The sequence below is a fragment of the Lissotriton helveticus genome, chromosome 3_1 (genome assembly GCF_964261635.1).
Source record: "Lissotriton helveticus chromosome 3_1, aLisHel1.1, whole genome shotgun sequence".
Classification (NCBI taxonomy): Eukaryota; Metazoa; Chordata; class Amphibia; order Caudata; family Salamandridae; genus Lissotriton; species Lissotriton helveticus.
In genome coordinates, this window is record NC_136061.1 from 1,571,871,741 (window position 1) to 1,571,894,226 (window position 22,486).

The window sequence follows — 22,486 nt, forward strand, 5'->3', positions numbered from 1 at the left end:
AAGATGTCATACGACTTGCTCGTTAGCACATTCTTTACTAAAGTTCTCTGTGAAATCAAAACAATGGCCGCACGGATTATCCAGGTTGTCATAGGTTTGATTTGTTATGAGAACGTCGTATGCCTTATCAGGGGCTGGAGGAATGTCGCTTGTCTAATTAGATCTCAAGCGTTATGACCTAATCAGATAACACGTTCCTGTGCCGTAGTGTGACTGCGTCAGATAACGGTATCTGCATCATGGGGGATTTCTTGCCTCATGGGCTGACTGTTAGTTAACTAGCTAGTAAGTTTAACCAGAATAGGGTCAGGAATAGGGGGATCGAATCAGAACCTATAGAAATACACGACACCCACTCCACGCTAACTATGGCCATATCTACTAATCTATGCATAGTATAACATAGTACAACATACTATAGAGTATAGTGTATACCTTATCACCCCAAAATACATAAATGCATTTCGAAATTTTCAAATATACTGAAAAATTGCAGTCATATATATTGTATGCACTTAAGCTATGAATTAGATGCAAAAGTGAACACGCATTGTTATGCATTATTGATTGTTGGTATATGAGAAATACACATGAAATGGCTCTTAATATGGCTATACAGAAAAAAAGTCGAAACCATTTCATCACATAAAATCTATTGCGAACATACCAGCGGGCAGCTAAAGTCTATAAAGTCTATAAAGTATCTAAAATAGAAATCTTAGTTCTCTAGGAATAGTCTCTTACTTTAAGCAGAAAATCAGTGTCCCGGGAAAAAATATATAGAAAAATATTTTAGGGGCTTGCTGAAAAAAGTTGCTGTCCGTGAACTGGATTGTAATTGTTCATGTGACTTTATTTTTAAAGTTGAAGGCCGAATTCAGGGAACGCCGTGTGCGAGTTTACTCAAAAGTCTCTATTTCTGTTCCGGAGAGAACATCATATCATTCAGGCTTTCGAAAAAACTGTCAACAGCTTCATGGGAAAGTTCCTCTAAGTCGGAAATAGGGGTAACCATGCATTCATGCGCATGATTGTCTCCATTGACATTCTGATTTGTATTGCTGACAGAAGGTCGTACCTGTTCGATGCTGCTTTCATCTTGAACTTCACTACTCTTCAATCGCAGTGGTGAAGATTCCAGGAATGCCGTCATCAGAATTGGCAGCCTTTGAGGGCAGCACAGTGCGTGAACCTTGGTAGGAACCAACAGTGTATCTGCATCCACCGGCGCATCCGATTGTAGCGTCAGACAGGTGTCTAACACGCATTCTTCTCCGCATAGCAGACACCTTAGTACAGGTAAAACACACCTTTGCCACATTGGTCGAAATGATAGAAACCAAGTCATGTTTAGGTCTCTAAGCCGGGATAGTCCCAGGATTTTTGATATCCGGTCCCGGTATCCAATGGCTAGGATCGTATCTTCCATTGTCGCGAGAGTTTGATCTGTGACATGGGTTGCCATAACGAAAAATAAGGACTAGGAATAGGATTCCTGCAATTAGTCCTAGGATCAGGGGAAGTCCGCCAAAAATCGAATGGACGAAGTCTGGAAAAATACCCAGTATGGCTTTGAATGGTGTTAATGCCATCGAAAATACTGTCTTAAATACCTTTGAGACCCCTGTGGTATCAGAAATATTTAAGATTTCGCTCAGGATTTCCGCGAAATGTACGGGGGAATTAGTTGATAATAATGTATGTATCTCTGCAGTCGTCCTTGCGACTTGTAGATCATACGTTTCTTTAGATGACGTGAGCCTTGTAGGCGTCTGAAGAAGCACTGTTTTCATTCTGCTTAAAGTGTCTATTCGAATAGAAGTAATTTTCAAACTGGGCCATGCCCTTGCCTCCCTGTCTGGAAAGGAGCTGGGAAACAAAGAACGTCCACAGCACTTGACCTTCGCCGTCGTAGTGACGAGATAAGGAGTCCCGGGCATAAGACTACAGCATCTGCGGTCTACAATAAGAATGTAACTCCCATTATAGAGTCTTTGAAAGAATGGTTCTATTTCAGTTGCAGGTGCGCCTTGCTGGTGACATGAAAGGTTGTATGAATTCCCTTCACAGGCTCCGTGCAAACTAATACCGTTACACAGAAGCGTGCCGCTTAGTGACATAGCACAATTGTTGCCACTAAGAAACACTTTCTGTCCTTTGTTACTGACACATGCATGTGAATAGGGCAGGTTCCATGTTGTTTTAAGGTACCCCTTTCCCAATTTCTCGTACATGCCAGCCTGTATATATTTTTGGCAGTATTGAAACCTGAAGGTTGAGATTGGAATATTTATGATTCCGTGGATTATCCATTCACTGACAGGTCGTTCTGACATTGTCAACGGTAATCTTTCTAGTTTTTCAATGCTCAAGATTGTATAATCAGCACCCTTCTGAGCCATACCGATTTGTCTATCAGTAAGGTTAAAGATTTGGAATAGTGACGTTGTGTTGATTAAACGCCAAGGCACATAGCCTGAACGCAGATTTTGTAACGTCCAGCCAAGCTGTACAATAGAACGCAATTGTGACTGACCATGTTGTAATAACAGTAAGTCTTGCGATAATATATCGATTGCTGAAGACACAATGCTGTCCAATGAAAAAATTCTGGAGGACAGAGTCATTAACCCATTGTCCACTACAGAAAGTGATTTTTCCAAATTAATACGGTCAATTTCCCGTATTCTTTCTGCTGTTTCAATTTGAGTAACCTTCCAGGCCTCATTGTATGCTGCATATACAGAGGCTGCTATGAAACGCTTTTGACGCTGTTTGCGTGGTCCCATTATGAAATCACGCAAGTCAGCACCATCAGTAAGTAAAGTTAGGTGTTGCTTAATTTCAGGCAGTGTGGAAGTTTGTAGCCATTGAAGGCATAACTTGCCCACACTGTAGGTTGTTATTATCCCTGGGTGATGTCTTTGGGGATATCTAGGGTCTGGCCTGGTCATTTTGAAACCCTGTGTTTTATTCAGGAATCTATCTTGACAGTTATTTGTATCTGTGGGCCAGATCAACCATTGTTTCCAATCAGGATGTGTTCTGTTTTGGTTAAGTATATGGTTTATGTCTATTTCTTCATCTGTTTCAGAGTTATTGCTAAACATTGTTGGCTTTGGAATAGACGGGTTATTTAAATCTTTGATTTTGGCTAAGCCAAGACAGGTGGTTTGTTGAACAGTGTCATTTAAAAATATCATTTGTTCTGGGATCATGCAGGCTCTAAACAAAGCTTCTAAACCCTGTACTTGCCATTCTTTTGTACCCCAAACACTTTTCAAATCAACATTTTTGTCCCAATAATCAAATCCAAAAGTATTCATTTTTTCAAAGAATGAATCTGAATATATCAATTTTGTGTTGGTTATCATGGTTTTCATCCCTGTCTTGTTTGACAATTTAAAATAGAATGTTTCAGCATTACTTATGTTAAAACCTGAAAAATATGAATATTTGTCGTAAACGGTTCTAGAGCTTCCTTTTGGAGGCGTAGCACAATGTTCCCATTGATTATAATTTAAAACATTTCTAGGTTGTGCAGATTTATGCAAAAAATGGTTACCATAATGGTTATAGCAATACATACTATCATAATTTGTAGAACCTTGCAAATAATCATGTTTTGTAAATTTAGCAGACATTACTAAGTCAGACATCATGTTGTTAATACTCTCGAAGTCCCAATCATCAGCAAATGAGTTTGGTTTTGCAAAGTCACTCAAAGAGATCTTGATTTGGTGTGGATATTTCAGGATCTCGACCGGACCATAAATTTCATAGTCAGTGTTGTCCCAGGCTACCCCACCAGGTATCGGATTGGCTGTGAAGTTGGCTGAAGAAAGTTCTGGAGAAAGTTCTCTTTTCTCGACGTGTGAAGATGTGTGTGGTTTGAGGATCAAGTTGATGTTCTGACTTGCTGTGTCCATTTTAGCATATTTTCCCTCAATGAAGCGTCCCAAAGTAAATACCATGATGAGCCAAAGTATGAGGATAAATGCACCAAAACCCACCCAAAATTCAATCCATGGAGAAACCAGATATGTTTCTTTCAGTTGTTTCAAAAGTTCCTTAGCTTTGTCTTTAAAGGATTTTGATGATGGCTGTGTCTTTGTAGTGTGTAGTGTAGTGTAGCTCCTATTTTCCCAATAGGCTCTGCGCATTGGAATAGTGCCTACAGCAGTAAAGGCCTAGGCCAGACGTTAACTAGGTCTACTACTGTCGATACTAGACTTAATTTTTGGGTTTGCCAGCTAAGCTCAGAGTTCGCTAGAAACTTTCTCGAATGTTCAAGGAAGGATTAACTCCCCTGATTAGACAAGAAGGGATTTAGTTTCTGACAACCATAGAACATGACAACTTTGCTCTCCCCTAATCAAGAGTCAATCTCGAGAGTCGTGTGAGCACAAGGCAATTATTTTACTCAGTCAGTACGTGCATTCTTAGTCTCATCAGAATGTAGAGAAAAGGAAGAGACGGGCGTGTTCAATAAAAGATGTTATTTATTGATCAGTCTCTTTTCTCGTACAAGAGAAATGGATCGATATTATTGCAATACTTATAGTTAAGTAAAGTGCATACATTAGAAGCAATAGTATAAAATAATACTGTAAAAACATTGATATGGTTTCTGAGCCATATGATGTTTAAAATGATTAAAATATATTTACATACACATATACATTTGACTAAACGTACTCAACTGGTGTTTCTAAATACGCCTACCCCGTGTACCTGACCTAAGTCTAATGCGTGGGCGGGAATAGAAAGTTACAGTTTAGTTTAAGTTTGTTTTTGCCAAGTGAATAACTAAAGAATTCTCTAGGAGGGGTTATTCAGTTCTGTACCTGGAATTTAGGATGAATGAGGAATGGTATCTCTTTCTCTGCTCTCGATATTCCAGGCTGCCTGCGAGGGCTGCCCAGAAGCGCCGGTGCTGGGTCTCTCGGCTTGAGATAGCAGCGCGTCTCTCAGCGCGTCAGGAAGGCGGGGCTGCTGCCTGCGGGGTCTGCTTCTGCTCTCGGCTTCGGCAAGTATGGCTGCTCCGTCTTGTCACCACGCGTGTCTTTGCATAGGGCAAGGTCGGCAATATTTATACCTTAAAGGTGCCGAGATTGACGTAAGGATGGACATAGGTACGTCAATAAAGATGTCATACGACTTGCTCGTTAGCACATTCTTTACTAAAGTTCTCTGTGAAATCAAAACAATGGCCGCACGGATTATCCAGGTTGTCATAGGTTTGATTTGTTATGAGAACGTCGTATGCCTTATCAGGGGCTGGAGGAATGTCGCTTGTCTAATTAGATCTCAAGCGTTATGACCTAATCAGATAACACGTTCCTGTGCCGTAGTGTGACTGCGTCAGATAACGGTATCTGCATCATGGGGGATTTCTTGCCTCATGGGCTGACTGTTAGTTAACTAGCTAGTAAGTTTAACCAGAATAGGGTCAGGAATAGGGGGATCGAATCAGAACCTATAGAAATACACGACACCCACTCCACGCTAACTATGGTCATATCTACTAATCTATGCATAGTATAACATAGTACAACATACTATAGAGTATAGTGTATACCTTATCACCCCAAAATACATAAATGCATTTCGAAATTTTCAAATATACTGAAAAATTGCAGTCATATATATTGTATGCACTTAAGCTATGAATTAGATGCAAAAGTGAACACGCATTGTTATGCATTATTGATTGTTGGTATATGAGAAATACACATGAAATGGCTCTTAATATGGCTATACAGAAAAAAAGTCGAAACCATTTCATCACATAAAATCTATTGCGAACATACCAGCGGGCAGCTAAAGTCTATAAAGTCTATAAAGTATCTAAAATAGAAATCTTAGTTCTCTAGGAATAGTCTCTTACTTTAAGCAGAAAATCAGTGTCCCGGGAAAAAATATATAGAAAAATATTTTAGGGGCTTGCTGAAAAAAGTTGCTGTCCGTGAACTGGATTGTAATTGTTCATGTGACTTTATTTTTAAAGTTGAAGGCCGAATTCAGGGAACGCCGTGTGCGAGTTTACTCAAAAGTCACTATTTCTGTTCCGGAGAGAACATCATATCATTCAGGCTTTCGAAAAAACTGTCAACAGCTTCATGGGAAAGTTCCTCTAAGTCGGAAATAGGGGTAACCATGCATTCATGCGCATGATTGTCTCCATTGACATTCTGATTTGTATTGCTGACAGAAGGTCGTACCTGTTCGATGCTGCTTTCATCTTGAACTTCACTACTCTTCAATCGCAGTGGTGAAGATTCCAGGAATGCCGTCATCAGAATTGGCAGCCTTTGAGGGCAGCACAGTGCGTGAACCTTGGTAGGAACCAACAGTGTATCTGCATCCACCGGCGCATCCGATTGTAGCGTCAGACAGGTGTCTAACACGCATTCTTCTCCGCATAGCAGACACCTTAGTACAGGTAAAACACACCTTTGCCACATTGGTCGAAATGATAGAAACCAAGTCATGTTTAGGTCTCTAAGCCGGGATAGTCCCAGGATTTTTGATATCCGGTCCCGGTATCCAATGGCTAGGATCGTATCTTCCATTGTCGCGAGAGTTTGATCTGTGACATGGGTTGCCATAACGAAAAATAAGGACTAGGAATAGGATTCCTGCAATTAGTCCTAGGATCAGGGGAAGTCCGCCAAAAATCGAATGGACGAAGTCTGGAAAAATACCCAGTATGGCTTTGAATGGTGTTAATGCCATCGAAAATACTGTCTTAAATACCTTTGAGACCCCTGTGGTATCAGAAATATTTAAGATTTCGCTCAGGATTTCCGCGAAATGTACGGGGGAATTAGTTGATAATAATGTATGTATCTCTGCAGTCGTCCTTGCGACTTGTAGATCATACGTTTCTTTAGATGACGTGAGCCTTGTAGGCGTCTGAAGAAGCACTGTTTTCATTCTGCTTAAAGTGTCTATTCGAATAGAAGTAATTTTCAAACTGGGCCATGCCCTTGCCTCCCTGTCTGGAAAGGAGCTGGGAAACAAAGAACGTCCACAGCACTTGACCTTCGCCGTCGTAGTGACGAGATAAGGAGTCCCGGGCATAAGACTACAGCATCTGCGGTCTACAATAAGAATGTAACTCCCATTATAGAGTCTTTGAAAGAATGGTTCTATTTCAGTTGCAGGTGCGCCTTGCTGGTGACATGAAAGGTTGTATGAATTCCCTTCACAGGCTCCGTGCAAACTAATACCGTTACACAGAAGCGTGCCGCTTAGTGACATAGCACAATTGTTGCCACTAAGAAACACTTTCTGTCCTTTGTTACTGACACATGCATGTGAATAGGGCAGGTTCCATGTTGTTTTAAGGTACCCCTTTCCCAATTTCTCGTACATGCCAGCCTGTATATATTTTTGGCAGTATTGAAACCTGAAGGTTGAGATTGGAATATTTATGATTCCGTGGATTATCCATTCACTGACAGGTCGTTCTGACATTGTCAACGGTAATCTTTCTAGTTTTTCAATGCTCAAGATTGTATAATCAGCACCCTTCTGAGCCATACCGATTTGTCTATCAGTAAGGTTAAAGATTTGGAATAGTGACGTTGTGTTGATTAAACGCCAAGGCACATAGCCTGAACGCAGATTTTGTAACGTCCAGCCAAGCTGTACAATAGAACGCAATTGTGACTGACCATGTTGTAATAACAGTAAGTCTTGCGATAATATATCGATTGCTGAAGACACAATGCTGTCCAATGAAAAAATTCTGGAGGACAGAGTCATTAACCCATTGTCCACTACAGAAAGTGATTTTTCCAAATTAATACGGTCAATTTCCCGTATTCTTTCTGCTGTTTCAATTTGAGTAACCTTCCAGGCCTCATTGTATGCTGCATATACAGAGGCTGCTATGAAACGCTTTTGACGCTGTTTGCGTGGTCCCATTATGAAATCACGCAAGTCAGCACCATCAGTAAGTAAAGTTAGGTGTTGCTTAATTTCAGGCAGTGTGGAAGTTTGTAGCCATTGAAGGCATAATTTGCCCACACTGTAGGTTGTTATTATCCCTGGGTGATGTCTTTGGGGATATCTAGGGTCTGGCCTGGTCATTTTGAAACCCTGTGTTTTATTCAGGAATCTATCTTGACAGTTATTTGTATCTGTGGGCCAGATCAACCATTGTTTCCAATCAGGATGTGTTCTGTTTTGGTTAAGTATATGGTTTATGTCTATTTCTTCATCTGTTTCAGAGTTATTGCTAAACATTGTTGGCTTTGGAATAGACAGGTTATTTAAATCTTTGATTTTGGCTAAGCCAAGACAGGTGGTTTGTTGAACGGTGTCATTTAAAAATATCATTTGTTCTGGGATCATGCAGGCTCTAAACAAAGCTTCTAAACCCTGTACTTGCCATTCTTTTGTGCCCCAAACACTTTTCAAATCAACATGTTTGTCCCAATAATCAAATCCAAAAGTATTCATTTTTTCAAAGAAAGAATCTGAATATATCAATTTTGTGTTGGTTATCATGGTTTTCATCCCTGTCTTGTTTGACAATTTGTAATAAAATGTTTCAGCATTAGTTATGTTAAAACCTGAAAAATATGAATATTTGCCATACACGGTTATGGTTACCATAATGGTTATAGCAGTACATGCTGTCATAATTTGTAGAACCCTGCAAATAATCATGTTTTGTAAATTTAGCAGACATTACTAAGTCAGACATCATATTGTTTATACTTTCAAAGTCCCAATCATCAGCAAATGAGTTTGGTTTTGCAAAGTCACTCAAGGAGATCTTGATTTGGTGTGGATATTTCAGGATCTCGACCGGACCATAAATTTCATAGTCAGTGTTGTCCCAGGCTACCCCACCAGATATTGGAATTGCTGTGAAGTTGGCTGAAGAAAGTTCTGAAGAAAGTTCTCTTTTCTCGACGTGTGAAGATGTGTGTGGTTTGAGGACCAAGTTGATGTTCTGACTTGCTGTGTCCATTTTAGCATATTTTCCCTCAATGAAGCGTCCCAAGGTAAATACCATGATGAGCCAAAGTATGAGGATAAATGCACCAAAACCCACCCAAAATTCAATCCATGGAGAAACTAGATATGTTTCTTTCAGTTGTTTCAAAAGTTCCTTAGCTTTGTCTTTAAAGGATTTTGATGATGGCTGTGTCTTTTGTTCGCTGAAGCCGTCAGAGGAATCATCGAAGTTGATGAAGTAACCGGATGCAGTTCTGTCAATTGTTCCAATTGGTTCAGGATTTTTGTTTCTCGCATTTTCACTTGGTACTTCTGTATAGATTGGTGTGTCTCTGCTAAATGTCTTTATTTGGGTTTTCAGAGGTCTAAGTTCTATTGCATTGTTGCATAGTCCTTGTTGTTCTTCCGTAGGCGTTTCGAATGTGATGAGCCTCTTTGATAGGACCTCTGTACTGGTAGCAAACCTTGGTGTTCTGCTACTTATTGGGAGTCCACTTGGCCTACTGTTTGTTATCGGCCACATGTTGTGGTTTTACCAGGTCGATGGATACAACTCGGTTCTCCTTTTTTCCAGCAAGTGGCGGTAGTACAACTGATCTTGTCCCGTTGACAGACAATACAGGAACTGCTTTTCTGTAAGAAGGCCCAAATTCCTTCTTTACCGCGATCTTCTCCCTGACTAGATCCCCGACTTTTGGAATCCAGACAGGTCTTGCTGGGACAGGTGGTGATTCTTCAGTGGTCGTTGGCTGTTCTTTCAACTGTATGTTGCTCAGGTCTTTTCTTGTTTTGTTTAAGTCCTGCAAAATAGCCAAACGGTCTTTGACATCAAAGCTTTTTTCTGTTACCACTGAAGTCTGACTATCAAGGTCAGAGATCAACATCCTAGTTCCGAATAATAATTCGTACGGACTGAATCCCTTCAGAGAATTTCTTGGCAAGTTATTAAGACTACGTTGGACACTTATTAGATGTTTGACCCACCCAGCTCCCGAACCTAATATCCTTTCTATTATAGATTGCTTTCTGTCTTGGTTTTTTCTTTACACCATCCCATACCCTCAGGAAGGAAGTGAGAAGATTCCCGCTGGGCTGTGCTCATTTGGCCATTCTTTCCCCCCCCAGGCTGGATTGCCTGAGAAAAGGAAAAAAAATTGGTCGAACGTAGCATGCTCTTAGCGTATATGCCATTTAGACTCGCAAATCTTTTATAACAGTCCGGACGTCAGCCGAGTGTTGTGGATCTACATTATAAGTGGGAACTAGCCTGTATATGTTAATCGCAAGCCATTCTTTTTAGTGGTGATGTTATCTGCCTTGATACGACGAGGTATTAAACTGCTTCTCTCCCCACTGCGATCTCTGTTGCAGTTTGGGCAGTTTTTTACAAACATGGTGTAGTGCAGGCTCATGCCTGGCCACCAGTACCGTGATTGTAATTCTTCCAGAGAATCCTTTAATTTAAGGTGTCTGAGACCCTCGCCCATGTGTGCGTCTGCGATTAACAAGTTTCTCCTGTCCATGTTTGGAATCACTCTATCCCCCACTCCAGGGATTCGAGCAAAAGGAATGGAGTTTGCATCTATGATGTATGTGTAATTGAGTGGATAGTTGATCGGTAACGCCGAGCAGTCGCCTTTTGATGACGTTTTTACTGCCAGCAATGTTTCGCCGTCAATGTATTTTAATGTACGCTTTTTTCGATCTACGGGAGCCGGTTTACTGGCTGCCGCTGCGGCTGTTTCAGCCAATGAATTCCCTACAACGTGAACGCCATCACGCTGGTGACTCAGTGAGTGTGTCACGTGAGTCTTTGGTAGTTCTTTTTTCAAAAGAGCTACCTGTTCCCAGAGCAGTCTCTGCTTTATTGGTGCATCCGTGTCATCTTTGTAATCGTTCTGAATCCAGGTCTGCAAATCCTTGTTATATGCTTTGACGCAGAAATATGAATCTGACACTATAAGCGTCGGGAATTCGCGATCCGCATTATCTAGCGCCATTTTCAAAGCTAATATTTCAGTTTGTAGTTCTGAATTAGTTTCTACTGAGTGTGATTTTGTTAATAGAGGTCTTAGTTTACCTCCGTGCCACACTTCTTTTGTAATCTCACATGTGGGATTGTATGCATGTTCTCCCCAAACGGAGGGTTGAGCATGTCCGTCTGTATAGATTACACAGGCGTAATGTCGTAGAGGCAGAATGTCGATTGGCAGAGGATACGTTTTTTCATATTTTAGATTTTTTAATTCTTCTAGTTCTTAAAAGACTGTTAACCAGGCAATACTTGATAATTCATATCCTCCGTACTGGATTTTCAGATGGGCAATTCTGGACTTTTTGAAGTTGAATTTGTAACCCTCTGCAGCGAAACCAAGTATTATGGTGTTCACTCTTTTCAAGTGAGTTTCCAAGTCATCATCTGTTAAGTAAATGTCATCGACATAAGATAATGCTTCATCATCATATAGTTGTAGTAATTCTGTTACTCTCGCTGAGAATACCCCCGGGCTGTTCTTGTACCCCTGGGCTAACCGACAGAATTGTTTTTGAGTGCCATTTACTGAGAATGCAGTTAAATATCTGCTCTCTGGTGCTATGTTTTGACAAAAGAATCCGTTGGAGATGTCCAAGGTTGTTTTGTATTTTTTGCGCACTATGTTATTCATTAGTGCAGCACTGTGTGAGTTTTGCACTGCAAAAGTTTTGCAACATGTGTTAAGGTGTCGGTAATCCAAAACTAGACGGTACGAATTGTCTGGTTTGGAGACCGGAAATAAAGGATTGTTCATTTGTGAGGTGCAAGTTTCAATCACCCCTTGGTATTCTAGCTGATCTAGTATTTCATTTACTTGTTTTTTAGCTTCTTGCTTAATTGGGTACTGCCTTTGTGCAGTAGGTTGTGATTTTAACTGGACTTTGTGAGGAGGAGAATCCTCATCCCATCCTACATGATTTTTATATAAAGCAGGTGCTAAGGCCACTGCCCACTTTCTAGCAAGTGTATATTTTTTATGAATCGGTATTTGATTCGAGAAGGCAGGCATAATTACTTCTTCGCCATGAGGGCACTCCCTGACAAACTCTGGTGGCCAGTCTTTTTCAGCCAAAAGGATGTCATAGCCCTTGGATAGGTTATCCCAAAATAGTCCCCTTATTTTCCTAGTCTTATCTCCCTCTATACGTAATGTTATCTCGTATATTTTGTGGGGCTTGCTAACTCTGGTATCTGCAGTTTCCACTTGAAGGTATTCATTCGTGTCCACTGTCTCCAGATGATTCATAAGGACTTTGCGAGCTATGCTCACCTCTGCTGCGCTGTCTAGCATTGTCTGAGCCCATTCTCCGTTTTTCAGTTGTGTCCTCAGTATTCTCGGCATTGTTAACTACCTTGATACTGGCTACCTTCTTTTTTGGAAATTGTGATTTCTTTTTCAGTTGAGCAGGTTCCTTGTCTTTGGACTTGGCGTGCTCTTCTGATCGTCCTCTTCTTTCCGATTTCTGCGAGGAATTCTGAAAAGATTGAGAGGGACGTGTATCAATGTCTTGATATCTATCAGGTTTTTTAATATTATCCCTATTTCTAAGGTTATATCTATTCCCAGAGGGTTCACTCTGAGGTGACCTTTGTCTCGGGTTCGGAGATTTCTCTCTTCGCCTAGGAGACCTTCCTCTGGACTGGAATTTCTTTTCTTTAGGATTGGATTGTTTATTTCCATCCCAGTTCTTTTTTGGTGAATTATTATTAAAAAATATTTTTTCTGGACTTGTAGTCAGTTGCGGTTTTACTGGTATTCCACCTAGACTATCTCTGCCTAGTTCTTCATAGGATTTTTCTATGATTCTGGCAATTTCAGCTGGTTGGTCTGCTATATCTGTCTCTTTTAACCTCTGGCGGATCGCCACGTTTGCTGCTTCACCCTTTATGTTGGCTAGTAATATAGCCGAGACCTGCTTGAAGTCTTTCAGTAATTTCATACCGAGAGTTAAAGCAGGTTCTGGACCGTATTCATCTTGAATTTGTTTTAGCACATCTGGTATCACCGAAATGGATGGAACACCGTGCGTTTTTGTATAGATGGAAGCAAAGACTGTACCCCAAGTGTCACAGTCCTCAATGTGTGGTGCGATTCCCATTGGGAGACATATAGTCAGAATCCTGTGTTTTTCTAATGGGGTGGTGTCAGGAAACACCGCCTCTATTTGGGTAATTTTCTGTGCCAACCAGAATGGTATTTGTTCCCGTTTAGCTGGAACTTTACCTAGGCAGGATTGGATGTTCTGTGGTGTGATTTTATTTGTGTTCCCCTGGTGAGGGGTCAGCTGTGGAATTTTAATTGCTGGCTGAATTGTTGAAGTCCGCATTACATACTGAACTAATTGTCTATGAATTTTTAGTAGTTGTTTTAGCTGTATTAATAGCTCTGCTGCAGGCATTCTTTCGATGTCTGGATGTGGTGTGTATCCGGCTAGGACCGGCCACGTTGCTCCTGGTCTTCCTAAAGGACCGAGCCTTGTAATGTGATTGTTATGTATTAGGGCGCCATCAAATAAGAGCAAATGCTCTTGGAATTTGAGTGGTACTTCCACCTCCTCGAAAGGAGTGTACGTTTCAGGAGGTTCCTCTACTTTGTAATAGTGGAAGTACTTTGTTACAGCATTTGCTGCTGGAAAATGTATCCATGTATAGTATACCTCTGTCTGCCGATATTCGTGTGCCTCAATTATGAATATGACTGTGCCACCTCTAGGTGTCAGTCCATTTTCTATAAGTTTTAAGGTTATAGATCTCCTTTTAATGACCGGAATAAGTATTATATCCGCGTCTGCTGCTTGCATGGTAGCATCAGCATCTGCTATTTCAGTAGCTAATCTAATTGCCTCTCTTTCTCCATCGCTGTCTCCCATTTTACTGACAGGATGGTATTATTTTTGTTTGCAGATCAGGTTTCTTTATGGAAACAGAGATTAGATGCACAATATTTTGGAACTGTTTTATCCTTCAACGTTGACTAGACCAAGAACCATACATAGGAGTTCCCTCCTGCGAGGTTTTGGAGGATATAATAACCTTTCACCCACTCCAGACGTCTTTGGAGTATTTGGGAAAAGGGGTCTGAGTGAGAAAGCACGACTGAGTTACTCTAAATGTCTTACGTTAGTTTTATCGCCCTTTCCAAACGCGTTGGGCGCCATGTAGTGTAGCTCCTATTTTCCCAATAGGCTCTGCGCATTGGAATAGTGCCTACAGCAGTAAAGGCCTAGGCCAGACGTTAACTAGGTCTACTACTGTCGATACTAGACTTAATTTTTGGGTTTGCCAGCTAAGCTCAGAGTTCGCTAGAAACTTTCTCGAATGTTCAAGGAAGGATTAACTCCCCTGATTAGACAAGAAGGGATTTAGTTTCTGACAACCATAGAACATGACAACTTTGCTCTCCCCTAATCAAGAGTCAATCTCGAGAGTCGTGTGAGCACAAGGCAATTATTTTACTCAGTCAGTACGTGCATTCTTAGTCTCATCAGAATGTAGAGAAAAGGAAGAGACGGGCGTGTTCAATAAAAGATGTTATTTATTGATCAGTCTCTTTTCTCGTACAAGAGAAATGGATCGATATTATTGCAATACTTATAGTTAAGTAAAGTGCATACATTAGAAGCAATAGTATAAAATAATACTGTAAAAACATTGATATGGTTTCTGAGCCATATGATGTTTAAAATGATTAAAATATATTTACATACACATATACATTTGACTAAACGTACTCAACTGGTGTTTCTAAATACGCCTACCCCGTGTACCTGACCTAAGTCTAATGCGTGGGCGGGAATAGAAAGTTACAGTTTAGTTTAAGTTTGTTTTTGCCAAGTGAATAACTAAAGAATTCTCTAGGAGGGGTTATTCAGTTCTGTACCTGGAATTTAGGATGAATGAGGAATGGTATCTCTTTCTCTGCTCTCGATATTCCAGGCTGCCTGCGAGGGCTGCCCAGAAGCGCCGGTGCTGGGTCTCTCGGCTTGAGATAGCAGCGCGTCTCTCAGCGCGTCAGGAAGGCGGGGCTGCTGCCTGCGGGGTCTGCTTCTGCTCTCGGCTTCGGCAAGTATGGCTGCTCCGTCTTGTCACCACGCGTGTCTTTGCATAGGGCAAGGTCGGCAATATTTATACCTTAAAGGTGCCGAGATTGACGTAAGGATGGACATAGGTACGTCAATAAAGATGTCATACGACTTGCTCGTTAGCACATTCTTTACTAAAGTTCTCTGTGAAATCAAAACAATGGCCGCACGGATTATCCAGGTTGTCATAGGTTTGATTTGTTATGAGAACGTCGTATGCCTTATCAGGGGCTGGAGGAATGTCGCTTGTCTAATTAGATCTCAAGCGTTATGACCTAATCAGATAACACGTTCCTGTGCCGTAGTGTGACTGCGTCAGATAATGGTATCTGCATCATGGGGGATTTCTTGCCTCATGGGCTGACTGTTAGTTAACTAGCTAGTAAGTTTAACCAGAATAGGGTCAGGAATAGGGGGATCGAATCAGAACCTATAGAAATACACGACAAACTCACCCGCTTGTTCTTAAATACCTTCATTCATTCATCCATTCATATACATTCCGAATTCAGGAAGCAATTAACAAATGTATTCATTGGCATAATATTGCTATGAATAGGACTTTTTACTGACCCATTCAAAATGATTTCCCATGCCTTTTTAGTCACTAAAGACACCCTCATTCCTTTTATGAATTGAGTAGGGCCCATGCCCTACAATTAGAGGACTTAGTTTGAGCCAAAACCAAATACACTTATTCCAGTGTTTTGAAGAAACCATGAGAAGGCACAAAGTTCAAAATAAATAAATGAATTCGATCTCACATTAATATATAAAACATGGTGAGGATTCATCAAACTTAACTTTAACATCAATTTTTCTATTTTTTTTAATTTGTATTTTAGTACCCTTGCTCATTAATTGCCTCATTGTTTTAACTATTCGTTGATTTATTTGTTGATTTATTTATGATTTGAGGATCACAATTAATTGATTCACTAATTAATTGATGAACTAATTTATCTCAATGTTTATTCACTAATTCATTAAATGATACCCTCACTCACTCGTTCACTCATCGATGCTTAATAGCAAATGCCCTTATTAACACTCACTAATTTAATAATGTGCTAATGCGATCAATGTTTCCACATTCATGAATGTGCTCATTGGCTCACTCTTGTATTGATCGCTCAGTAATAGATCAACTCAGTAAATTGCTCATTTATTGGCCTCGTCAATTATTCGAATGTATTGACCCATTCAATAATTCAAGCTTTCGCCAAGCTGCTCGTAACTTCATTAATTTATTTCTGTAGTCATTAATTATTTAATCCATTAATCCAAATTATAATTCAACAATTATTGGGTTCTCTCACCAGTTCACTTAGTCATTCACATATTCTAGAGTACACCTATATACTCACTCCTACTTTGATACAATACACTCAAACACTGATGCTCTCTTTCAATAACTTATTCATTCATCCACTCATAAGTTAATTTCCCTCACATTTCTGACCTTTGTTATGAATTCATAAATTCACTCATGCACTAACAAGTTTATGCATATGCTCATTAATAAGTAGTTCGCTCATAGGTGATAGGTGCATTCCTTCACTCACTTGTTAGTACATTGTTGTTCCAACTTCTGCCCTCAGTCACAAATCATGTTGTTGTATTTAACCATCCTACATTTAATTATTTCCATAACATCTTGATAAATTAATTAATTAATCCACTCATCCGTTAGTTCATTGTCACTCACAGTCTGGCACCAAACAAATCATCATGGGGACTCGTTGATAATTTTCTTTATTCCACAGGTTCGAATTCATTCATTCATGTATACATTGATAAATTCATTCATTCATCAGCTCACTGCAGCTCCCACTTCTGCTTCCATTCACTCATCATGTAGTGCTCTTTCCCTGGCCTCCAGGCATGAATTCATCCCTTTACTAAACCATAGTTCTCTGTCACTCAGGCTTTTGCCCCAGTCCACTCATTATGGGGGTATCTGTAGTCTTTTCCCAGTCTCTAGTTAAGAGTTCATTAATTCACTCATTCACAGGTAATGTCATTCATTCCTTTTTCTCACTCATTAGTTCTTTGTCGTTCCCGCTTACGTTCCTAGTCCACTCATATTGGGGTATCAGTAGTCTTTTCTCAGTCTCTAGTTAAGAGTTCATTAATTCACTCATTCACTGGTAATGTCATTCATTCCTTTTCTCTCCCAGCTCTTTGTCGCACCCGCTTCCGTTCCTAGTCCACTCATTATGTGGAACGTCTGTAGTCTTTTCTCAGTGTCTAGTTAAGAGTTAATGAATTCACTCATACACTGACATTATAAGCTTTAGTCCTTTGTCGCTCACACCTCTGCACTCATGCGCTCCTGGAGTCCTCTTTCCACGGCCTCCAGTTGTGAAATGTTACTGTAAACCCGTGAAACCATGAGCTCCCCCCGGAGGGCGGCAGTAGGTGGAAACTCTCCCAGAACAAAGAGCGAGCTGTGTTGGAGATGATGACGGGCCTCGAGCCATGATGCAGACGTCGACACATCCACGCGGGTTCCGGAGCAGCTGGCCCAATTACCGCCTCACCAGCAGAGCCATTATGGGATTTTACAGTCTGCGCCATGGCAGCCCCGCCGCACCCACTGTGTCAAATCACGACAGGTCCATTAGTGCAAGCCAGGGCCACTGCGAGACTGTCAGTGCCTGAAACCTGCAAGGAGGTGCAGGGCTGCGGGGGACATAGTGGGCCATTGTACCTTTCACGCGCCAGCTCTAGGGATTAAAAGTAACCGTCAATTTTGATATGTAGTGCTGCATAAATCCCGTTTCTCATAATTACCAACTTTTGCAGAAGAAGGAAATGAAGAACAAGGAGACAAATAGAGGATTGCCAGGATTGAACGTTTCTTATTGAGGTGGGGCGCCAGGAATGACATGGCGGCCTCCTAGTTCGCCAATAATCCATTCAGGCCAGTTAAATTCACCCATGGAGTTACATATAGCGTGTTAGGAGTGACTCTTGGAGTGGCAGAGTTAAAGGAGATTAGCAAAATTCACTGAGAAATGAGAGATTACTGGGACATTACTAAGTCTGTGAAAAGTCTCCATGTGAAAGCAAACAGATATGCAGTGTTCCCCTGGACCTCATAATTCCGATGGGGCTGATACGTGCATTTATCACCTCTATGTAATTAAGTGGACCATGACAACTTATGACGCAGTGGTTAGAGTCCAGTACACATCCTCCATCCTCTGTGCTCAACTATTTCATAGCCATTGGTTGAATGTGTTTACTTGTGACGGTTTTTCTGGGGAGTGTAGCTGGCATGCTGGGTTAAGTGAAACAATAAAACACACAAGATGATGGACGGAATGTTGCACAATGGCTAAACATTCACCCCCAGTCACAGATCTGGTTTTAATCCATCGTTATTTTGCTCACCAAGCCACCCCAGTTCAGACATGGCCATATGCAAATCAGTCTTGACCCTGTGCCTCATGGGAACAGTCCAGACCGAACTGCCAAGTCATGTCTTTCCTGGACCGGTTTCTGGCTATCAGCCTCTTCAGCACGGGGTCAAGGCTGATTTGCATATACCCATGTCTGAACTGGGGTGGCTTGGTGAGCAAAATAACGATGGATTAAACCCAGATCTTTGACTGGGGGTGAATGTTTTGCCATTGTGCAACATTCCGTCCATCATCTTGTGTGTTTTTCTGTTCACCCTATGTGGGAAGGGTATGCCCAGACGTGGGTCCCGTGCTCACTAGGCCACTGGACTCAAGCTATCTTGGCTGAAGACGGCTAATAGCCAGAAACCGGTCCTAGGATGCTTGATTCCGGTCCAGGAAAGACATGGCTTGGCAGTTCGGGCTGGACTGTTCCCATGAGGCACAGGGTCAAGGCTGATTTGCATATACCCATGTCTGAACTGGGGTGGCTTGGTGAGCAAAATAACGATGGATTAAACCCAGATCTTTGACTGGGGGTGAATGTTTTGCCATTGTGCAACATTCCGTCCATCATCTTGTGTGTTTAAGTGAAACAATACCAGTAGCTTGGAAACAGAAGTGAAAGACTATATCATTTTTGTTTGTGAACTGCAAATCAGGATTAAAATTCGAACAAAGTGCTGGGCAGTTAGATTTAGGGGCATATTTACAAAGAAATTACGGAATGCGGTCCTGCAGCACATTTTGCAGCGGCACGCTCTGTCATAACTAAAAAACATGGATGCACCGTATTTAGAACAATACAGCACACCCCTGTTTTTCCCTAGCACTGGTGCTAAAATTAGCTGCCTAGCACCAATGCAGACACCCTTGCACCATAGTGCAAGTGTGCCTGCGTTGCAGGAAATGATTGCTTATGTGCAGGAAGGTGTCCCTTTGTAAGTATACCCATAAGAGTTTCAAACTGAATCTACCATCTCTATTTTCTGGCAGGAAAAAACAGTGTGTAAAAGAAATACCTAAAAAGGTCCACACTTATACATGGGCGTCCACAGAAGGGGTAAAGGGGAGCGTTTGATCCCCCCAGATCACACCGGGCCAGGGCTGTGGTGGAGAGACAGTGCAGTAAGTAACACTACGGCCGCCGTCCGGTCCACTATAGTGTTACACTGCACTAGTCAAATCTAGTGCAACGTAAAAATGGTGCCCACGCTGCCCGTAACTAGATTCTATTTATTGGCAGCGCAGGTGCCATTGTTGGGAAAAAACAGTCTGGACGCGGCGCCATAGCCGTAGCCTCACTGTCATTGGTAGCCGAGTGCTATGCTACCAATGAGACTCGTCTCTGAGTAGCATAGCGCTCAGCTACCAATGACAGTCCCACCTCCCGCGGTCCGCATCCGGCGCCATTGCAGGCAGCACTGTCATTGGTAGCTGAGCGATACCAATGATAGCCGCATACCCACCTCGCCTAAGTGAGTTGGACCAAACATAGTCCGAACTGCCCCGGGGCCCAGCCCCCAGCAAGTGTGCACTGCGGCTGCGCAGAAAACAGAAAAAGTAAAGACGGAGAGTTCAGAGAAGCAGGCAGCGTCTGTGTCGTGAGTGCAGCGCTGCAGCATAGATAGGGCCTGGACAACGTTTCACTTCACTTGAGCGCTTTTTGCCCTCTTCCAACCTACTGCATCAAAACCTCCTGGCAGCAGCTGTATATCATAGTTTGCTGCTTGAGGAATTTTTGTTAGGCTCAGTTATAGAAAAACAGTGGAAAGAAAAAAATGGGAAGAAAAGGGTAAAAAAGGGGCAAAAGCAGGAGAAAGTAGTCAGAAAAATGGAGGGGGAGGGAAAAGCAGTAAAAACTGAGCAACCGCAGGAGAAAACAGTCAGAACAATGGGGCAGACTAAGGAAAAAGCAGTAATAACAAGGCAAAAGCAGGAGAAAGAACTAAGAAAAACAGGGGAGTCAAGAGGAAGGGAAAAGCAGTAAAAACAAGTCAAAAACATGAGAAAGCACTCAGAAAAATGGGGGTGAAAAAGGAGAAAACAGTAAATAACGGGACGAAAGCAGCAGGCAGAAATACGGGAAGAGAAAGGGAAAAGCATTACAAAGCAAGGCAAAAGCAAAAGATAAGCACTCACAAAAATGGGGTGAGGAAGAAGAAAGCAGTAAAAATGGGGCAATAGCAGCAGTCAGAAAAACAGGGGGAGGGGAAGAGAAAAGCATTAAAAAACAAGGGAAAAGCATGAGGAAGCACTAACAAAATTAGGGGAGAGGAAGGAGAAAGCAGTCAGAAAAACAGGGGAGAGGAAGGGAAAGGCATTAAAATACAAGGCAAAGGCAAGAGAGAGCACACACAACAAGCATTTGCAATGCAATAGGTTTCGTATTTGGGAGACTATGATCTATTGGCATTGTAAATGATAATGCCTTTTATGTATGTGTTTTGAAAACCTAAAAGCAGTGTGTAAACTTGCACTTTGTACTTATGGTCGGTGCATTGTCTGGCCTTGACTTGCAGCCTGTTCTTTTCTGAGATATTTAGATGCCACATAAATCATGCCACCCAAAGGGGTAGAGTAGTGAATTCTAGCCACAAATTCTCAAAAGGAATCCTACAAGAACATATATGCGTGCACCTCACGCAGTATTCTTTCTATTTTTGAGTGAGAGATGAACAATTTAAAATATAAATAATAAATTATGTTTTTGAACAAATGAGTGTCAATATCATAGTAATAACAATGTATTTGACAAAAAACAGTTTACTGTGCCATGCAAAAGGAACATTGCGCTTGACAATGTACACACCTCACTGTAGACTATGACATGTGCTTACAAGCGTTGCTGACATCACATCGTGATTTTACACACGCTACATGGATACATACTTTGGAAAATATCAGTACTCGGATTTTCACAAAGCCTAGGATTTTATACTATGCACGATGGATTAACTCCTGGCGTTCCACGTCCCTTGATTTAATGACCGAAGTCTGCATACCAATGAACCAACTGGTACCGTATGCATCTCTATTGTCAATTTTGAGTAATGAGAAGAGAATTTCGCGGCTCTTATAAAGTGGTGATAAGTGCCACAGTTAGGATTGAACAATCGTTCTTTCAGATACCCCTGTTCCCATATTTTAATATTACTGTACAATCTAATATTTTGGTCCTGATGAAGGTGGTGAAAAGAATGTGTGTCCCACCGAAACATACCCCTGCCACCATATTTTATTATTACTGTACAATCTAATATTTTGGTCCTGCTGAAGGTGGTGAAAAGAATGTGTGTCTCACCGAAACGTACGTCGACCATTCTCCCTTAGGAATCCGCCCAGTGAGACATATAGGAAAAGAGACAACTGTTACGTTCGCATGCAACAAATAAATAATACAGTGATTTCTATACATTACTGTAATTTATGAAATGTCTCTATGCTACAAATGAAATAATTTACAAAAACATTTTCTTTATCACTGTCAGATTCCCACTGTGTTGTTAAATTGTACTTTTATTTCACAATATGTATGTTAGGTTGAATGAGTGGTATGGCATGGAGTGAGTATGTTGTGGTTTATGCATGAGTGTGCTGGGGTATAGTAGCTAAAATAAACTGACTTTCCTTAGACTTTAATGTTGTATATTTATGTCAAAATTTTCTTGAATTAACTTCATTATATAACTTTGTAATTTGTGAATTTAATGTGTTCATGAATGAATTCTTGTTTTTTTGAAAATGAACAATAACAAATAAAAAAAATAATGTTTATTAAATTACAATTCCCATCATTGCAGAGAGATGTTCTGAGGCCACACCCCCTTTTACACCTCTCTGCAACGCAGCTCTCTGGTGCAGACTGGAGGTACCTGGTGGGCTAGTTGGCCCGCAGGGACCCTCAGAATTCAAGGGGAATTAATTCCTCGACGTACAACTCGCCAGGGGGTGCGTTTGCACAATGGTGAAGGAAGGGGTGGGGC